Source organism: Anser cygnoides, chromosome 4 (assembly GCF_040182565.1).
Source record: "Anser cygnoides isolate HZ-2024a breed goose chromosome 4, Taihu_goose_T2T_genome, whole genome shotgun sequence".
Classification (NCBI taxonomy): domain Eukaryota; kingdom Metazoa; phylum Chordata; class Aves; order Anseriformes; family Anatidae; genus Anser; species Anser cygnoides.
Window position 1 is genome coordinate 67,921,021 of NC_089876.1, and position 20,383 is coordinate 67,941,403.

Sequence of the window (20,383 nt, forward strand, 5' to 3'; positions counted from 1 at the left end):
AAATATAAACATTGATATTTTTACCACATTTATCACAAGGAGAGCTTCTATTTCATAAAGGGAGTTATTAAAAGTACTATTTGGAGGTTTCCTTTTCACAACAAACATATGACTGAACAGAAGCATATGCATAAAAATAAACATACATGCTGACACAAGTGGGTTTTCAAAATATACTGTCAAATCTGAAGATGTGCTTAATTTTTATCCTGGCCAGAAGAAGCCTTCTAAATTTTGATTTAAATAATATATATATATATTATTATACTTATTTATTTATTTTCTGGTAACTAGAAAGGCTACTTGCAATTCTGTTCCTAGGTACCAAATCGGAATCTATAAGTGACTTGATTTTGCTAAGGGTAGAATATCCAATACCACCCATGGTCCCTCTCTTTTTCTGAATAACACAGCTTGTGTTATGAATGTATATGAACAAGAAAGCACAGCTAAGGCTCACAGCCTTACATTTTATGCTTTTTTTTTTTTTAAACCTCATGTTTAAAACCATGTAGCCCTCAGTATGATCTTAATGTTGGTGCAGGCTGAATGGTTGTGTGAGTTTTATAACAAAGTTTGCATCAAATGCCCTCAGAAAAATTCTTCCTTTGAAAAGTGCTTGTGCTGAGAAAATTGGGCTTTTTAGTACTTGCATGTTCCAGGAAGCTGTTTCAATGATGAATGCCCGGTGGGATCAGACATAGCAGCTATGAGTGACAAGCTTGTAGAGGGGTATCGTGAGCTGTATCAAGGCAAAGGTGGTTGAGCTTGGGATCAGCCTGTGCCTTTGAAACTCCAGCTGACAAAAAGCCAGATCTCACATCTCAAGGGGACTCCTCCTTCATCCCATCTTGCTCACAGTGTGGCTAACTGGAAAGGTGTCATATAAAGCCTACTGTACAGAGAGCTCTTCAAAGTGCAATCAGTAAAACAAGCTATTTTTATATCGACTAGAGGAGAGTGTATAAAAAGTTATAATTGAGTATAATAATTTTCCCCTTGAGTAAAATAATTTCCCCAAGTTTGTACCATAGATAGACAGCATTGACAGTATCATTGGAAAACGTCTCAAATAGTACAGAAGCTGTGGGAAGCCAGAATATATGTCATTAATTCACACCAATGTGAACTAGTAGGTTAGACTGGAGAAAAAAGCTCTGTAAGCATATAGCCTCTGATGTGAAATGAAAGTCTTCTTATGGAGTAAAAACGCTGCAGTAGCATTCAACCTATTCAAAATGAAATTTTATTCCACCACAGTGAAGCACTGCTCTTTTCCCTTTTTTTTTTTTTAATTTTATTTCCCAAATGAAGAGCATTCTGGAAATCCTTATTGCAGAGATTAATGAGCTCAAGCTCTCAACTCAGCTATCCCAAACTCACAACACTGTCTGTCTGCACCTACCCCTACACCAGTCAACTATGAAGGCATAGGTATCACTTAAGCTAAACAATTCGTAAGTGCAAAAAGGTACCTGGGAGCAGCAGGAGGTGAAACAAAAGCCATCTTCTCCCACCTGTGGAGGATTCTGGTGTGTGAGGATGTGGTGGTTTCATATTGATGAACAGATAAACTCCACAACACTGCTCTCTCACTCCCCCTCCTAAAAAGAACACAGGAACAAAATACAATGAAAAACAGAGTTGGATGATCTTTAAGGTCCCTTCCAACCCAAGCCATTCTATGATTCTATAATTATTCTGTGATACAGGCCTGCCAGTCTGACCTTGGTGCCATGAAAGGTGATGGAACAGGTTGTCTTGAATGCAATCATGCAGCATGTGAGGGACAACCTGAGGATCAGGCCCAGTCAGAATGGGTTCAATAAAAGCAAGTCCTGCCTGTCCAACCTCATCTTCTGTGATCAGGTGAAATGCCTGGTGGATGAGTGAAAGGCTGCTGATGTAGTCTGCCTAGACTTCAGCAAAGCTTTTGAAACAATCTCCCACAGTACTTTCCTGGAGAAGCTGGCAGCCCATGGCTTGGACAGGCACACTCTTTGCTGGGTTAAAAACTGGCTGGGTGGCCAGGCCCAAAGAGTGGTGGTGAACAGAGAGAAATCCAGCTGGCGACTGGTCACCAGTGGTGTTCCCCAGGGATCAGTGTTGGGGCCCATGCTCTTTAATATCTTTATTGATGATTTCGATGAGGGAACTGAGTGCACCCCCAGCAAGTTTACAGACAACACCAAGTTGGGGAGAAGTATCAATCTGCCAGAGGGTAGGAAGGCCCTTCAGAGGGACCTGAACAGGAGGGGTCAATGGGCAGAAGCCAATGGGATGAGGTTCAAGATGGCTAAGTGCTGGGTCCTGCACTTTGGTGACAAGAAACCCATGCAGTGCTACAGGCTTGGGGCAGAGTGGCTGCAAAGCTGTGCAGAGGAAAAGGATCTGAGGGTGTTGATCGATGTTCGCCTAAACATGAGCCAGCAGTGTGCCCAGGTGGCCAAGAAGGCCAGAGGCATCCTGGCTTGTGTCAGGAATAGTGCAGCCAGCAGGAGCAGGGAGGTGATCGTCCCCCTGTGCTCTGCTCTGGTGAGGCCGCACCTCGAGCACTGTGTTCAGCTTTGGGCCCCTCACTACAAGAAGGACATCGAGGCCCTGGAGCGTGTCCAGAGAAGGGCTACGAAGCTGATGAAGGGCCTGGAGCACAAGTCCTGTGAGGAGCGACTGAGGGAGCTGGGGTTGTTTGGTCTGGAGAAGAGAAGGCTCAGGGGAGACCTTATTGCTCTCTACTGCTACCTGAAAGGAAGGTGTGGGGAGCTGGGGGTCGGCCTCTTCTCACAGGGAACCAGTGATAGGACTAGAGGGAATGGCCTCAAGTTGCACCAGGTGAGGTTCAGGTTGGAAATTAGGAGACATTTCTTCTCAGAAAGAGCAGTCAGGCATTGGGACGGGTTGCCCAGGGAGGTGGTGGAGTCACCGTCCCTGCAGGTGTTTAAGGAAAGGTTGGATGTGGTGCTTAGGGACATAGTTTAGTGGGTGACAGTGGTAGTTGTGTGATGGTTGGACCAGACGATCTTGAAGGTCTTTTCCAATCTTACTGATTCTATGATTCTATGAAATTTTAATTGACATAGGAACAGGAAATCATACTGTCAGCATGAAGAAGATAAAGAAGAATAAAATTACACTTCTTTCATGTTTTTATACAGATATCAAATGCAGTGCATGTCAATACTACTTCAGAAGCTTTCATTCTGGTATATGGGTATTGTTCAACACCTCAGCTGGATCCTCTGTTCTGAACAGCACAGAGCCTAGGGACAGCATAGCGTTAAAATAGCTGACTCAGCTGCTGTCAGACAGGCGAACAGAAAAGTAATCTAGAAACACCACCTTACTCCCCACTCCCCAGAACACAAACAGGCAGACTGGCTTCGATACTGCCTTCAAATTTTGCTGTTGATCATAAATAAATCTGTCACTATACCTGATTCTCACCTAGAATGAACTGAGATAACAGACAATGGGCAAAACTCTATCTACAGATAGTTGAAAGTCTGTCCTTTTCTAGTTACAATGATTAGGAAATATATGTCCTCTTCCCAAAAGGGAAACACAACAAATTAAAATGTGTCCACTAACCTGACTAAAATATCATTTATTGTTAAACTACAAGAACTTCCAAAACCACTAAAATTAAGCTCCCTTTTTGTTTTAAACAGATCTGGATGGTATTCAAAATTTTAAGCTAAACCATTTTTAAAACTAAGATCTAAAGTCACCTAGGTTCCTTTGGCAAGTGCTTGTCTCTTATTTTAGTCTGTATCCTGTTCTGGAACTAAGAAACAATGGATCTAGCCATACTGCTAAACTAGTCTTCCGATTCTGTTTTCATGAGTAGCAGCTCCACCTCTAATGAAATAGGCACGTCCATAGAAAAGGGGGAATGTTCCCTGACATAGATAGGCACTTTCATTTTCTATCAGCATATTTTGGGTTGGATTTGGCAAATCGATACTGACATCAGATTAATGAAGATCTCTACACCAGGAATAGTCCTAGGAACTGCACCAAATACTCTTCTACCTGCTAGGTGTCTACAAGCACACTAAGAAGAAAAGCAAGTAAGGAACAGTAGGAGGGAGTCAGGGAGAGAAATTCTGCTCTAGAAACATGTGTGCACTTGTGAATAGAGTACACTTTTCAAAATACTAGCATAATGCGCCAATTTGTTAGCGCCTTCTCTGAAGTGCTGTGTTCAAGACATCAGTTCATTTAATCATTCATAACATACATCACCATTACCTAATCTTTGGAGGATGCGTACTCCCCTAAGAATCCCTTATTTTGTGCTATTAATTATGGTTAATAATAATTTTGAATGCAAGTGCAAATGACACTCCCTTTACTCTTTTTTTTTTTTTTTGGAAGCTGCCAGAAGCATTTGGTTTGGAATTGATACATATTGCTCCAATACCGATAAAACAAGGCTTTGATTTCCCTTTTTTGCTCCCTTCTCTCTATCACCAGATTACATTCCATAAATCAGGAGCAATGAAAACTGCAGGCTAGGACCTAATATTAAAAATGTAACTTGGAAGAAATACAATTTGTACCATTGTCCTTTACCTTTCAAGCAGCTAAAATGATTACTAATATTTCATAAATGAAAGGGGAAAATTAAAATGTAACCATTACAATTGGATTGGATTACAGACATAATGCTTACTAGGTAGATTCTGAGAACTCTTAAAAAGACAAGAGTCTCTGAGAGGAACTGAGCTGCATGCTCCTCTATGCCCTAATGCTACCTTTTGAAAAATATCCCCTTAAGTCATTAGATCACTTTAAAAAGTATCACAGAAACAGAGAAGACAGTATTATGGAAAGTCATAAATTTGACTTGGTTACTGAGGGACCAGAGCTTGCAGACTGTGTGTGGCCTTTTTATTTCATCACACTGCAACCCACTACAGAATGCTCTGCCTCCTCACTTATACAGTGACTTTTCCAAGACAACAACTTTTTTTTTTTTTTTTTTAATCTGGCATAGATTCTGGACACTCTTCTGTTTCTCTGTAGACTAGTAGAGCAGTTGTTTCAAGCTTTTTTGGGCTAAGCCTCATGACTCCCCTTACCTCCCTACAGAATCACAGAAGGGACCTCTGAAGATCATTCAGTCCAACCCCACTGCCAAGCAGGATCACCTAGAGCACATTGCACAGGATGGCATCCAGGTGGGTTTTGAATATCTCCAGAGATGGAGACTCCACAACCTCTCTGGGCAGCCTGTTCCAGTGCTCTGGAACAGTGCCCAGAACTGGACACAGTACTCCAGATGTAGCCTCACCAGGGCTGAGTAGAGGAGCAGGATCACCTCCCTTGGCCTGCTGGCAACACTCTTCCCAATGCACCCCAGGATCCCATTGGCCTTCTTGGCCACAAGGGCACGTTGCTGACCCATGGTCAGCCTGCTGCCCACCAGGACTCCCAGGTCGCTCTCTGCAGGGGGACCCTACCTTCCATCCCAGCTACTGCCACAGCCTTCTAACTCACCCTCCTCCCTCCACAGTGTCTCTGTGCTCTCCTCACCTTCCTCTTTAATCCTGCCTCTTGTTCCAGCTGTACCAGTGGGGACCCCAACCTAACAGGCCAAGTAAAAATTATTAATTTGGGACCTGCTGTAGAGGTATCTTCCTCCAGTGCTATAGTGTTTCAAACAGTGAGTCACTATTTCAGCTAAAATCCAACACCACCAGGAAATAGTGTTCCTACAGATTCTAGCTTTTAAGATGCATCATTATTGATTTCTCTGTTGCTTCACGTTGATTCACCTCAACCGAAATGTGTATTTTTGATATAAAGTAATTCTCTGTTGTCTCCATTTCAGATCCCTAATTTGAGAAAATGTCCTGGAGTAATAAAAGGCACTTTTGAAAACCAAGGCTGTTAACAGTCAAAGAAGGTTTGGAGAGGAGTTTTGTCCTGTGGCAGTCACTATCAGTTTATCTGATGGAAAATTTTCTTTCTCCAGACAGTAGCACAGCCACGGCACAGTCCATGTCTGCAGCAGCAGGATCAACACCTGCCCTCCATGCAGTGTTCAACATAAACATTTGCAGCCCACTCACAAGCACAAGTGATCCTGTGCCTCAGCCTCCATTCTAGCCTGCTAGCTTGCACTAGCTCTGACCAGAGATGCCTCTGGATCCTGACTGAGAAAAGCCAAAAGAGATATTCCAGGAAGGAATATAAGAATAAGTCTAACATGCAATGATGTTTCCCTCATATATTCCCCTACCTCTAGCTTCCTTGTCTGGACACGCTTTTTATGTCTTAAAAACCCTCACAGTGTACTTCTCAATAGCTTCTGTCTCAGACTGAACCCCCTAAACTCCTAGCATCCAGTGCAGTTTTGGTCAGTAGTGCCACACACAGGTCTCTGAAGAACTGCCTCTATCTGCTGGCTTTCGATCTACCTCATGCTAGTTTCATCTGACAGCCCTTATTCTTCTTTAACAGACATAGTGAGCAGTCATTTCCCTCTCCATTCACATCAGGGACCATTAAGGAACATTCAAGCAGACATATTTTAAAGATACAAATTAAGGAATCTGAGAATCGTTTAGAACCTAATCGCTGAACCAGTGTATTCAAACTTTTCATACATAAAGTCCTTAGGCATAAGAGATTTTTCCAAGGTCACAGAAAAGGCCAAAAGCAAGGAATTCCTTGTATTTGCCAGTGCAAGCAGGCAGGTACTCAAGCTGCAAGACCAACTTTCTCCCCTGGGTCAACAAAGAGCTCTACAACCTTGTGAAAGCTGGAAAGAATTCTCATATACAACACATCAATTCATTATGTCCCTTTTTTTTCCCCCTTTTGAAATGGCAGAAAAAGTTTTATGCAGTTTCACACACTTTAAATGAACAATGGTGATGATGAAAGAACTGCCTTTCGAGGTGCAGAGGAGATGCAATCCCACACATCTCGAAGTTGGCTGCACTTAGCCTTAAATGAGACTCTCAGGAAGGGTCTATGGATGGAGAACATTACCAAAGCCCCTGCATACTGTTTGTGAGCTTTCATTTACATTAAATAGAGATAAGTTGGCCACCTACTGTTCGTATTTGCATATCAGATGGTTTTGTCTCACATCAAGAGAAACTAAATGGTTTTAGTTTAAAACAGATGGCAAACTGTTGGCAGGAGCTTTCAGAGGCATTAAACAATTGTACAGTAAAGGAGGACTCATAGGACAGATGAAAAACAAAATAGCCAATGATAGAAAAGTGACCTGAAATGAAATTCAAGGTATAGACCATCACACAGCATGATGTTGAAAACCTTCCTACAGATCTGCATTCTGCAGCTAGCTCCTGTCTCTTTCAAGGACAGAGCAAAGCATCAGGTTGAAAGGAGATTTGCTCCTCAGAGCAACGAAAATCTACATCCAAGTCTAGATCAGAATATTTGCATGTTTCTCACAGATTATTTCAAGCAGAGTTTCCATCTCTCTTGAGCCAGGTGAGTAAACCTCTAGGTGAGACAGAACAGCTGAAACAAAACACTGTAAAATCAATTTGCAGTAATAAAAGTCTATCAAACAAGATTATACAAAAGATATTTCTGAAAAACACACTTATAAATATGTACTGTCTAGGTTCTCACCTGCAGTTCACCTGCCTGAAATCCCAATTTAGACATCTGACCACCCAGCACCAGGGAAGATACTGTTGTCTGATAACAGGCTTGGATTCATTACCCAGTGTGCAATAAGCCAAATACACACACTAGGTTGAGATATTGTTTATTTCAGAGTCATGCAAGTCTAGGTACCAGGTGGTTTTCCACAGAGCTGTCCCAAATCTGTACCTTCTCTGTTGATTTTTATACAATTCTACGTAGTCATTATCATATTAGTACATCCTACTAAATTCTAACTGGACCTAATAATAGTCTCCCTGGTAACAATACTGCTGTTGGGATGCACAGGCAGATCAGTAAGCCTGAACGTGCTGAGAGGTTACCGCAGCTGGCAAAGTTGGAAAGACTCACATTTTGTCTTGCCTCAGTGCAGATTCCTAAGCATGGGGGAGCCCATGGGACTGCGGCTGGCTCTTTGTCTGGTGCAGGAGCTGCTGCTGGGATGGGAAGCACTCCCTCAGAACAGGGACAGAGCCCAGAGGCTGTTCCTGCTGCAGGAGATGAGTCTGAAAGCTGCCACATAAATACTCTTGCTGCTTAGCAAAGGAAGCACAGGCCAAGGGCTGTTTAATGCAGTCTGGAGGAAATGAGTCAGCCAGACATGCAGAGTAATAGCTGTTATGTGGTGCTTGGATGAAGCTGGCCATACAAGCTTTTGCCACAGTGCAACCATTTCTACAATTTTGCACCATTCCTACATGCCAGTTAACTCTTTCCCTACCATCATCACCACAGACAGTCAATCACTATCCCTAATCCTCCTTCCAGCATTCATTCATATTCATCCCTTCATGATGCCCTGAATTTTTGATCCCAGGATCACACAGCCCCTTTCCCTCACACTTTCTCATAACTCTAGTGAGTCAAAAATGCTTTGCAGATGAGCCTAAGCTGAACCAAATGCTTTCAGAAAATGGTGTGTTTTTCTTAAGCGCCTTTGCTTCATGGAACAGTTCTCAACTCGGAGCTCTTTCTGGAGCCTAGCCCTCCTGTGCTCATTTATACTACACCCAGGCCTTCCCAAATTCCCAGAAAAAGAGTAATAGTTAAGTGTGATCGGTGCTTAGGTTTCCATTTTCATGTGAAAGATTGCATACCACTGGTTTAATTGATTCGGCTGTTGTTTTCACTGAATCATCAGAATAAAACTGTTACAAATCACCTAAAATAGCACTTAGAAAAAAGTTGACATACAACATTTTTGCATCCTTTTGTATCCAGGACAAGTTGGCAGGATTGCTAGATATACATGTACTACACTGCTGAATCTTTCATTTTTAATACAAAAAATGCTTCAGTCCAAAAATTTTTTTTTAATCTCACCTCAATGTTCTTGCTCTCACTTTTTTCATTCAGTCCTTTCCAGCACATACTACTGCTTATCTCTGCATCTCCAATATCCTACTGCTGGAAGTCATTCCACGTAGTAAAAGATCTTTTTTCCTTTGTTCAGAAAGGCTGACATTAGTTAAAATATATACGTGTTCTTACAGGCCATTAGAAAATCAGCACACAACCATAAAACCTTCCAATATAGTAAAAAAAAAAAAAAAAAAAAAAGTAATAAAAACAAGTACCCCTCCTGGAGGGGTACATTACCATGGATTGGAATGATACAGAGAAGATTAGCATGGCCCCTGTGCAAGGATGACATGCAAGTTCGTGAAGTGATCCATATATTTTAATTGTTATATTTATCTGCTTGAGGGTAGGAAGGCTCTGCAGGAGGATCTGGATAGGCTGGACCAATGCACTGAGGTCAACTGTATGGAGTTCAACAAGGCCAAGTGCCGGGTCCTGCACCTGGGGCACAACAACCCCAAGCAGCGCTACAGGCTGGGAGGTGAGTGGCTGGAAAGCTGCCTGGCAGAGAAGGACCTGGGAGTACTGGTTGATAGTCGGCTGAATATGAGCCAGCAGTGTGCCCAGGTGGCCAAGAAGGCCAACAGCATCCTGGCTTGTATCAGAAACAGTGTGGCCAGCAGGGCTAGGGAAGTGATTGTGCCCCTATACTCAGCCCTGGTGAGGCCGCACCTCGAGTAGTGTGTTCAGCTTTGGGCCTCTCGCTACAAGAAGGACATGGAGGTGCTCGAGCGAGTCCAGAGAAGGGCAACGAAGCTGGTGAGGGGTCTGGAGAACAAGTCTTATGAGGAGCGGCTGAGGGAGCTGGGATTGTTCAGCCTGGAGAAGAGGAGGCTCAGGGGCGACCTCATCGCTCTCTACAGTTACCTTAAAGGAGGCTGTAGCGAGGTGGGGATTGGTCTGTTCTCCCACGTGCCTGGTGACAGGACGAGGGTGAATGGGCTAAAGTTGTGCCAAGGGAGGTTTAGGTTGGATATTAGGAAGAACTTCTTTACAGAAAGGATTGTTAGGCATTGGAATGGGCTGCCCAGGGAGTGGTTGAGTCACCATCCCTGGAGGTCTTTAAGAGACGTTTAGATGTAGCCCTTAGTGATATGGTTTAGTGGAGGACTTGTTAGTGTTAGGTCAGAGGTTGGACTAGGTGATCTTGGAGGTCTCTTCCAACCTAAATGATTCTGTAATTCTGTGACATTCACGTTTTGGCAGCAGAACAGAATCTTGAGGGACGTGGTGCCCAGAGTGAAACCTTTTGCTTCATTATTTGTTCAATTAATATTAAAGTTAACACCCCTGAATATGACAATGAACTTAATGAAGTACATGCTAAACATATATGACTATAGTACTTGACTCTTCACCCAAATCATGATAACTGTCACCCCAGGGGAGGAACAGGTAATAGCCTTTTATATCCTTTTTAGGATATATGCTTTTTAGGATATAAAAGAGTGCTAGGAGTTAGTGTAAAAAGTTAGGGTGTTAGGGAAAAAAAAAGTTAGAGTGAAGGAAAAAAAAGATACAGGGATGCCTTCTTGGTAAACTCTGCACCTTCACCCTTTGGTGAAGAATTTCCAGGACAACATTTTGCTAGCACTATTATGATATATTAGCGCTATTGCAGTAAGTATATTTATCAATGGCAATTCCAAATCTGTTATATCTGATGCCTAATTAAATAGGTTCAACTCCATGAAATTGTCTCAGTGAAAGTCCCTGACAGGACTCTGAAGCAGGCAAATGTTTGACTCTTATAAGCCCCCTTTAACATTCAGGCAACACTTCAGGCCTATTGGATTTTATAGCAAAAAAGAATAAAGTTAAACATGCTCTTCCTTTAAGGAATACAACTGATTTGGAAAGTATTCTCTAGATATTGTCCTTTATCTTTCAGTTATTCACTTTGCTGCATCTGTTTTACAAAAAGGGTGAAGAAAGATGCAATGAAGAGCAAAACCTGGAGAAACTTACCTGTGTTCGGCTTTTACATTGCTATAAGAGTGAAATCATCTCTCAAGGAAGGGTTTACAGGCAGCCCCAGTCGTGTTTAAAAGGAGGCCTGGAATTGAAAGTAGGGAATAGAAATAGCTGGAATCTAACAGCTTGTAGGTCCTGTCAGCATTTATTAGCCATAAAGAAGATGTGATAATTTAAGAGGATGCAGAGTGAAAAGCACCTCTATTTTCTGGATTATAGTCTTTGTTAAAATACCTGACTATAGTGTAGAGCAATAGGAGTTGAGGTAGGACTCTGAAAAGACTCTGACAGTTCTACCTTCTCATACTTTGTTGAAATAAAATGTAGAGAAAAGTGATAAGACACAGAAGGCTATAATTTATCTTGAGGTCATCAACTCCAACTAAACAGCAATCGCTTAAGAAGCACATTACATGTACTCTCATAAATGAGAGTACAAAGCTGGCATGTGAACTTTCCACTGCTGCAAAATTTACTCATCTGTTGATGCACCAGAGAGACAGTCACTCTGAGTGCTTAAACTGCAAATTTTACTCGACCGCAAAGTTATAGAAAATACACACAAGACCCCTGTGGTGAAAAAACTTATTAATGGGTAATTGTCAGCAACAGTTTTGTTTTTGTTGGTTTTTTTAACCTGGGAATTGGCCTTGAGCTTTCTAGTGTATGAAAGAGCTCACCGTTCCCATTTAGCTGCTCTCCCTGTAACTCACAGGGCCATGGTCTGAAGACCCTACAGTCTGGTAATGGTAAGGAAGTAAAAATGAGTAGCTGATCTAAAACAAAAGTTTCATGGCTGACCAAAATTACTTCTGACTGGTTCTAGAAAAAAACAAATGGGATAAACCTGAGCAGAAACATTCTCCACCTGACCACAAAGAAGAACATTTAAAAAATAAAATATATATATATAAAAAATAAAATTAACAACAACAACAAAACACACACACGAAAAAACACAGCATAGAATTTTCTTTTCTGGGATTATTTTACACCTAAGAAAATACTCCTGAATCATGCAACAAGCAATGGATTTACAATCAGAGCCTTGTTCCTGTCACATGGTCATCAGCATCAAGACAGGATCTTGATGGGTCATGCGAGAGCACCACAGTGCTCCTCATCATCTGAGGGGACCTGATCTGCCATTTCACCTGTGGGTACAGGCTATTGGAACAAAAATAATCATGTTCATGCTGGATCAGTTAATTTTGTTGTGTGACTGCTGCATTTCTGGTCTGAGGAGGAGGGTTTTCATGTACTTTAGCCATTAGCTAAACCTTCAGCTGAGTTTTGATGCAGCTTTGCTGGCCGAGGAGGCAATTATAAACAGCCTGCTCCTATTTCTTTCTCACTTACCAACAGCAGAAATCTCCACCCCCTTGTATGAGCCTCCCTTCAGACACGAGCTGCTCAAGGAAGCACCCTGCTCACATGGCACAGCCAAAGCTGAAAGATTATGTTTGCCCACAGTCTTATACTTTGGCAAAACATGAACATAAGGGACCACATCATCAGCTACTGTGGACAAGCTGTTGAGGATCTCCTCCCATCTCCACAGAGAACTGGGAGCCAGGCAATCTTTTGTGGCTGTTTCAGCTGCTTAACACAGCATTGCTGCATCCATGCAATTTCCTGCCACTGATAGTAAAATCACAAGAGTTGCTTAAAACTTCTAATCAGCAACATAGTAATGGTATTAAAATGGTGATGATAGTGAGGGATGTGAGATTTTTTTCCCTCCTTTCACAATCTAGTTCCTGCTTTTAGACATTACTCCATGAAGAACTACAGTCTTTCCTTTTACTTTTGTGGGACATATTCAGCTGCAGAGTTATTTCTACTTCTCACAGATGAGGTTTGAGAAAAAATTCTCCACTGACAGTGGTGAACTGGTGAAGAGTCCAGACATTTTATGCTGCTCAAACCTCAGAAGCCAAATGGATTGCTGAGGGCCACAGAGTCACTTCTGCTCTCCGAGACCCAAACAGTCCCACATGTAACAGGGGATTGTTTCTTTTCTTTGCGAAGCAGCTTGAAAGACACAAACAGAATCTACAAAAGCTTTGGCAGAGCAATTATAAGATATAATAATTTGAAAGCATGTCTGATGTACAGTAGTTTTATATCAGTGGCTAATTGTACACGAGCTGAGTGCATTCAAGGAAGAGCTTATTGTTCCTCTAAGTGGTTTGAAAGTAGCAGCAGGAAAAATATTTTGCAGGGCTGGATATGCTGAGTACAGAGTAACACAACAGAGCTTGGACCCACCTGTGAACCATGGGCCTTCTTTTAATGGGAACAAGTGAACAGACTGTCATTAAAAGCTGGAAACTCCTGGATTTTGAAGGGTTGGTTGGTTTGTTTTTGGCAAATATATTTCTACAGAGAACTCAGCTGGCCTCTGTCACAGTATGGGACTGAAAAGAAGTTCTCTCTACTATGAAGATGTTCAGAAGTTTTTGAACTTAATACTGTTAATGATTAGAAACATTTAGGCAAGCTATCAATATAACCGTGGGCTGTCTGAAATCAGCAAAGATTCTATTTAAAAGAAAGACGGGTGAAGCATTTTGGAAAAAAATAAAATAAAATAAAATTGAAAGTCTGCAAGATTATTATCCAATGATTTAGGTAACAACTGACTCTACCAGCAGTCTTATTATCTGGTACTTTCTTCATACAGTAAACATTGTTGTCTAGGATCCTGATTCCCAGTGAAGTAGAAGTGCCAATTTTGCTCCATTCACCTGGGTAATCGTTGGCTGCTTCAGAAGCCCATTTCCAGGTAGATACTCATGATCAGGTCCTGACAACACTCAAGGTGTGCATCATCTGGCCAGATGCTATGGGAAGTAAGAGAGGTTTGAGGCACCGACCTCCAGGTCAAGGCCAACATGGTGCAGTACACCAAAAAGTCATTCCCACCCAGCTGGCTATGACATTTTACAAGTGAAAATAAAAGATAAGAACAAATGAAAAGATGCCAAGAAGAACAGACAAATCTGAAAGCAGAAAATGCTGATAAAATCTGACTTTTTGGCACAGATTACAAGTTTGTTACAAGTAACAAATCTTTCTCTGTTCAGGGCTCTGTTCAACAAGAGAAATAAGGTAGCATGAGCAACGCTCTGGTTCTTTCTGTAATTTGTTCACTAGTTCAGGCAGAGAAAAGGAATAATTCCAAGCATATCACAGGTAGAAAATTCCTTCTCATTTGTTCAGACCGATGAATGGAGCATGCAAATATGAGCTTTTCTTACTCCAGTAACAACTGAAGCAAGAACACAACCTTACTGGACTAATGTAGAGCAATTACAGGAAATATGGTTTCTTTTAGAAATGAGAATTCCAAACTGGAAGAAATTAAATTGTTTAGGAGAGGTTCAACAAGATGTCTTTAAGAATAAGTAGATAAAGAAGAAGCAGTGGTTTGCAAGAGCTGTTGGAAAGTAATTAAGATATTTGTGTTGATACCCTCAAGGCGTAGATGTCTGCAAATAATCTAAATCGGCAATCTACTTTAAGGAAATTGTACTAAAAGGGACTTGCTTGTATTGTTTTTTGTTTATCTTGCTTTCTTGCTCTGTCATAGGTAATCTTTCTTTCTCTCTCTCTCTTTCTCTCTTCCCCTTTTCTTTCTTTTCTTTTTTTTTCTTTTCTCTTTTTTTTCTTTTTTCTTTTTTCCTTTCCTTTCCTTTTCCTCTTTTTTCCTCTTTTTTCTCCTCTCCTCTTCCCTTCCTTCCCTTCCTTTCCTTCCTTCCCTTCCTTTCCTTCCTTCCCTTCCCTTCCCTTCCCTTCCCTTCCCTTCCCTTCCCTTCCCTTCCCTTCCCTTCCCTTCCCTTCCCTTCCCTTCCCTTCCCTTCCCTTCCCTTCCCTTCCCTTCCCTTCCCTTCCCTTCCCTTCCCTTCCCTTCCCTTCCCTTCCCTTCCCTTCTCACAGTAAATACAAATACTTTTAAAAGCTGGGAAATGTAACTTCAGAGCACAATCATGAGCACCGATATAGTTGTAGTTCTTCAATACTCCACCCTCACCCCTCTTGTCTTTTTCTCATGTTAATTCCTGTCCAGGAAAGATCCTCTAAATAAAAATTTACCCAATGCTATTTTCTGACAGGACAACAAAGCCTAAAAAGGAGGAAAACCACAAGCAATATAACAATACTAATCTTGAAGAATAAAACTCTTATCACATCAAGTTTCCATTAAGTTGACCTGAAATCATAGTTTGAAAACAGCAAGAGAAATATTAAATAGTGTCATCATGCTGTATTTATTAACCCTCTGCTACATTTATAGCTTCTTATGTCCTCAGATTAGGACTACAGTAGGACAATTCTTTTCACAGGTAGCCAACTTAGCCTTATGTTAGTAAAGACTACAGTGGCTTCCAGATTTCTTCACACAAACAATGATGACAACAAAGCTGTTCGCATCTTTGCTGCAAACATCTCCTTCTTTGTTGAAGGAATGTTGAAGGAATAGCAACAAGAAAAGAATACTTGTTTTGTCTCAATTTGCTTCTTTCCAAGCTAGTACAATTTTAAGCGGCACAGAAGCAACTACTAGTTATTGACTGCCAAGGCTCCTTGGGACCTTCCTAGGAAAGCCTCATGATCAACAGAAACTACTGTTCTTCACTGTTGTCACCAAAAGATTTACAAGATGAACATCTTCTACATCTATCTATTGTGTACCCATCTCTCGCACTTGGAGCCTCAAACTGGTCTCAACATCACCAAAAAAATAATAACGCTCCTACTGGCAGTGTTTATCAGTTAAATCTAAACCTTCTGACAACTCAGAGAAGAAGCTGATTTACTTCAAGTATCTAATTTTTATCCCTTTCACTACCAACTCAGTGGCCTATATTTATACTTTTTCATGACCTTATCCCCGTTCTTGTCGCAGCAGGGCCACCTGGCAGTGAACAGGACCACCAGAACCAACTTTTTCATAACGTTGACTGAGTCAAACATATAACGTGTTTTTAGAAAGTTTTTCCTCTGTGTACTGATGTGTTTGTTTTTTTTTTTTTTTTTTTTTTAGCTAGGTACAGAATTTGACACATGGGTTGATCTGCCAGAAAATCTGAGCTGCAGCCAACAAAATGAGGTGGTGTTTTATTGGTTTATTGTTTGAGTTTTCAAATCTTGAGCTTTTCAAGGAAAAAAAAGTCATGTGACAGGTGGAATAGGTATGAAGGACATGAGACACAAAAAAAGCACAAAAGGTGAAAAGCTAAACCAGCATGGCCAGTTGCCACAGATTTACTGCATGCCTACCAACATTTATAGGTTTTATGAATCCCTGAAGTGTCCCTCAAATAACCTGTCAGTTTTCTTTCTTGGATGGGTTTATGAATTTGTTTTAAGTGCACACTTCTAGCCATATTTAAAATAGGAATTCTAAGTACTAGACTCAAAAGACTTATAAGAATATGATGCAACTCTCAAAGACCTTTCATAGCCTAAACGTTATGTTTTTCAGCAAATAGCATAATTTCAAAGGTGTCACTGTTGTTGGATCAACAGTGTAGCATAAAGTTATATGGTTTTAGAGAAACAGCCTGACATAACTTCTTCGCCTGATTCCTTAGAAACTGATTTTACTCACTGAAAAAAATAAACTTCAGATTCTGGGGAAATATAAATGCATCAACAAGGAACACTTTTAGATCACTGTGACAAGTTTTCACTGAAGTCGAAGTGCTATTTTTGGAATGTATTGTATAGATCATGCTCATCTTGCTTACTTCTTTAAACTTCTGGATTGCACATTCTTAAGCCAAATTATTTTGCTTCTTTGAAATAAACTGAAATTCTAAGGACTTCCTTAGTATTTCATATGAAGAAAAAAATATACAAACTGACAGTATATTTATGTTCTTTAAGCCATCAGTTACACTCTTCCTCAGATACTGTATTTAGGTGTGACATAGGAATCTAGATGATAGACTCAATGCACCCTTCCATTCTGCATTTAGTCTCAAATGAGTTTCCCCACTAATCTGTGATTAATCTGTGTATCTCTTGTCTGCACACAAGATATTAACTCCCTAAATTCAGATTCTGCTACCTTTCATCAGGAGATAGATTGTTTGGATTTACGTGATCCCATGGAAAGCCATGAGTCCCAGTGTACCTCAGTCTAAGGGAGGATTAGAATTCGTCCCCTGGTCCCTGCAACTGCACTGACAGTGCTAGCTGCAAGCAGATGTTCCAGAACTGAGGGAATGTGTGCTTCCTTCAACCCTTCAGAGCTGTGTTTGTGGTGAAAGAGCACCTGAGCTGAAAGAGCACCTGTTGTGCTGTGAGATGAAGAACATCATCCTGTAAATTCATTAAAATTATCCTGTGAATTGATTAAAACCTTGATGCTTTATACACATTCTGACTATAGCACTTTCCAATTCCCTGCCCTTCATATTCTCTTTTTCCTTCCACGTTGAGCTTCTGTCACTGTCCTTAGAGAGAGGGCTGAGGCAAAAAAAAAATCACTCAACCTGCATAGCATATTAAACTACCCTTGTTATTTGTCCCATCGTTACAGCAACAAGGTACAGAAAAATAATAATGTCAATGTTCTGTAAGGGAAACAGAAGAGTAGCCATAGTAGTTCAGATAACAGGTTAGTCTGAACCAGTACAGTGTCTTTAAGGCAAACACAGAACAACCTTTCCTTATTTGTGCAATCCCAACTTCTGTTATTGTTCTGAGGCAGACCCTTAGATGATCATACTCATGGGCACTGGGTGTGCTCTATATCATTCTGCATGGATTTATTCTTGAGCTGTCCTTCAAGGAGTTCCACAGGTTAACTATCTGTTATGCAATATAAGTTGCTCCCTTTCATTCATCTTTAAGTTACTATATATTGCTATTTCCTTAGAGGTTTTAGATCTTCCTTCACTTAAAAAGTGACCAACTTCTCCCCACCCTCTTTCATAATTTTATGCAGTTGCATTAGATCATCTCTTCCAACAGGATAATTAAAACAAAGGCTCTGCAAAGGTCTATTTAGAAATGCTGTTGCTTATCATAGTCATGTCATATCACATGAACAGATGGGACCGGTATGTTCAAATTACATATCAGGAAAAGTTGTGATGAATTTTAGATGCAACTGACAAAATCATATGAAGGCGGGGTGAACTGGCAGAGAAGTTCAGTAAAGGTCTGTTGAAGGGACAAGACACCAGAAGGAATATACACAGTGACGGCATGTTGTTCAAAAGAGCCCAAATAGTCTCTTACACTTACAGCTGTGAAAAATAAAAAGCACAGAAAATTATACTGAAACCATTTAAATGCATGAAGATAGTATCGAGGTTGAATTCTCTGAGGGAATCCTGTTCACTTCTGATTATCTACTGGGAGAAAACAAAAAAGAGAGAGAGAGATGGAAGAGATTCTGCAAAGAGGAACTAAAACAGCCATAGGCCCATCAAGACATGGACAGTCTGATAGAGGAAATAAACCAACAAGGAAGACATGGAAAAGTGTAGAAGGTGTTTGCTGCCCAAGAATGTTTTTGAGAAGATGAACTGTAATCTTCCTAATGTAAAAAAAAAAAAAAAAAAAAAAAAAAAAGAGAGAGAGATTCAGTGAACTAGAAACGTAAAAAAGAAATAAAAAGAAAATCCAAGAAATAACACCTAATTAGAACGGTAGAACATGGTATATTTCTCAAAACCTAATATAACAAACTGATAAAATCAGTATCGATATTTAATGATTGTGGCTCTAAGTCTTTTTTTTTTAAAAGACTTGCCAAGCAAAAGCCTTCCCCACTCCATTTTACCACAAGTTAGACATTTCTATCGAGAGCACGTAGGCTTATATCAGAGTTGATTTTAATTCTTAATGGTCTTAGGGATCTGTGGAGGTCTCAGTCAATTGGAAGCTGACAAATATTGTTCCAATTTTCAAGGAAAGCAAGAAAGAAGACCTTGGTAATTAACGGCCTCTCAGTCTCACTTTTGTGCTTGGTAAAATAATGGAGAAGATTTTTCTGAGAGTTACTGAAACAAACTTGAAAGACATCACAGTTACTGATTACATTGCCAACACAGTCTCACTGAGGCAATCGGCTCCGGGGTAGACACGTTCTGCAGAGGAGCAGGGATGGCAGTGTGCAGGGGTTCCCTGCACTGAGGCCACTCAAGGCAGCCAAGGGAGCTGCCAGGAGCCAGCAGCCCTCATGAGGGCAGCTGAGGAGGTGCGGGCGGAGCCAGGAGCACCCCCTCTTCTCGTACAAAGGCAGCCCCAGGGGGACCTTGAGCGACCAGGAGTGCAGCAACAGAACGGAGCAACTCTGTGCCATGCCTGCAAGAAAGGCAGTGGGGTGATACAACCCAAATAATGGTGGACCCCCTCTGCCCTGTAGATGCTGGACAGAGGGAGGGGACTTGGGACATGAAAAGGAATGGAAACAGGTCCCTGCTCGGCATTGCAGGCAAGCCCCTTCCTAACCCACCTAACCACCTCCCCAGGTGCCCTTACACAACAGGTTTGAGGCCCTGGAGCTCGAGGGATGAGTAGGTGAGGATGTGGGAGAACGTCCACTCAGGAGACTGTCTGGGGCAAGTGAACTCCCTTCTAAGAGAGAAGGAACTCCCTTCTAAGGGGAACAGAGGGCCCCATACGTTGGCCAGACCCTACTCATAGGGAAGTCTGCTGCCTCCCTGTGGCCTGGGTCAGTGACATTATCAGGAAACGTCATGGCCTTGTTCGCCCCTACGATCATTAACCCTTAGTGATAATTCAAGCTGGCAGAAATGAAACAACTGAGAGAAGTCTGAAAGCTATCGAAAAGGACTTCAGGGGATTGGGGCAGTTACTGGACAGAGTGGGTGCGCGGGTGGTGTTTTCCTCTATCCCTTCAGTGGTGGGGAGGGATAACTGAAAGGACATGGAAAGCCCAGCTGATCAATACATGGCTGAGAGGCTGGTGCCATCACAGGAATTATTGTTTTCTCCAGCTACCTGAAAGGAATCACAGAATCCTGTGAAGGAAGTTGTGGGGAACTGGGTGTCAGCCTTTTCGCACAGGTAACTAGCGATAGGACAAGACAGAATGGCCTCAAGTATCACCAGGGGAGGTTCAGGTTGGAAATTAGGAGACATTTCTTCTCAGAAAGAGCAGTCAGGCACTGGAACGGGTTGCCCAGGGAGGTGGTGGAGTCACCGTCCCTGGGAGTGTTTAAGGAGAGGTTGGACATGGTGCTTAGGGACATGGTTTAGTGGGTGACATTGGTGGTAAGGGGATGGTTGGATCTTGGAGGTCTTTTCCAACCTTAATGATTCTCCGTGATTATAGCCAATACGGGTTCACAAGGTGAAAGTCCTGTTCAATGAACTTAATTTCCTTTTATGACAAGTTTGCCTATCT

The 20,383-nt window shown here is 41.6% G+C and overlaps 1 long non-coding RNA gene and 1 other non-coding gene across 2 annotated transcripts in view; one reads left to right on the top strand and one right to left on the bottom strand.

Annotated features, from left to right (window-relative positions):
* Positions 1-355: 355 nt before the first annotated feature.
* The window catches only part of LOC136790748 (uncharacterized), a 58,247-nt gene continuing 38,219 nt past the window's right edge, over positions 356-20,383 (bottom strand). Inside the window, exons 2-3 of the long non-coding RNA XR_010831259.1 lie at positions 1,476-1,604; positions 356-870 (exon numbers count right to left, since the gene is read on the bottom strand). This is a non-coding gene — a long non-coding RNA (uncharacterized lncRNA). The remainder of the gene's footprint in view (positions 871-1,475; positions 1,605-20,383) is intronic.
* LOC125183222 (U6 spliceosomal RNA) lies at positions 9,227-9,335 on the top strand. Its single transcript, XR_007164851.1, has one exon. It is a non-coding gene; the product is annotated as a U6 spliceosomal RNA (small nuclear RNA).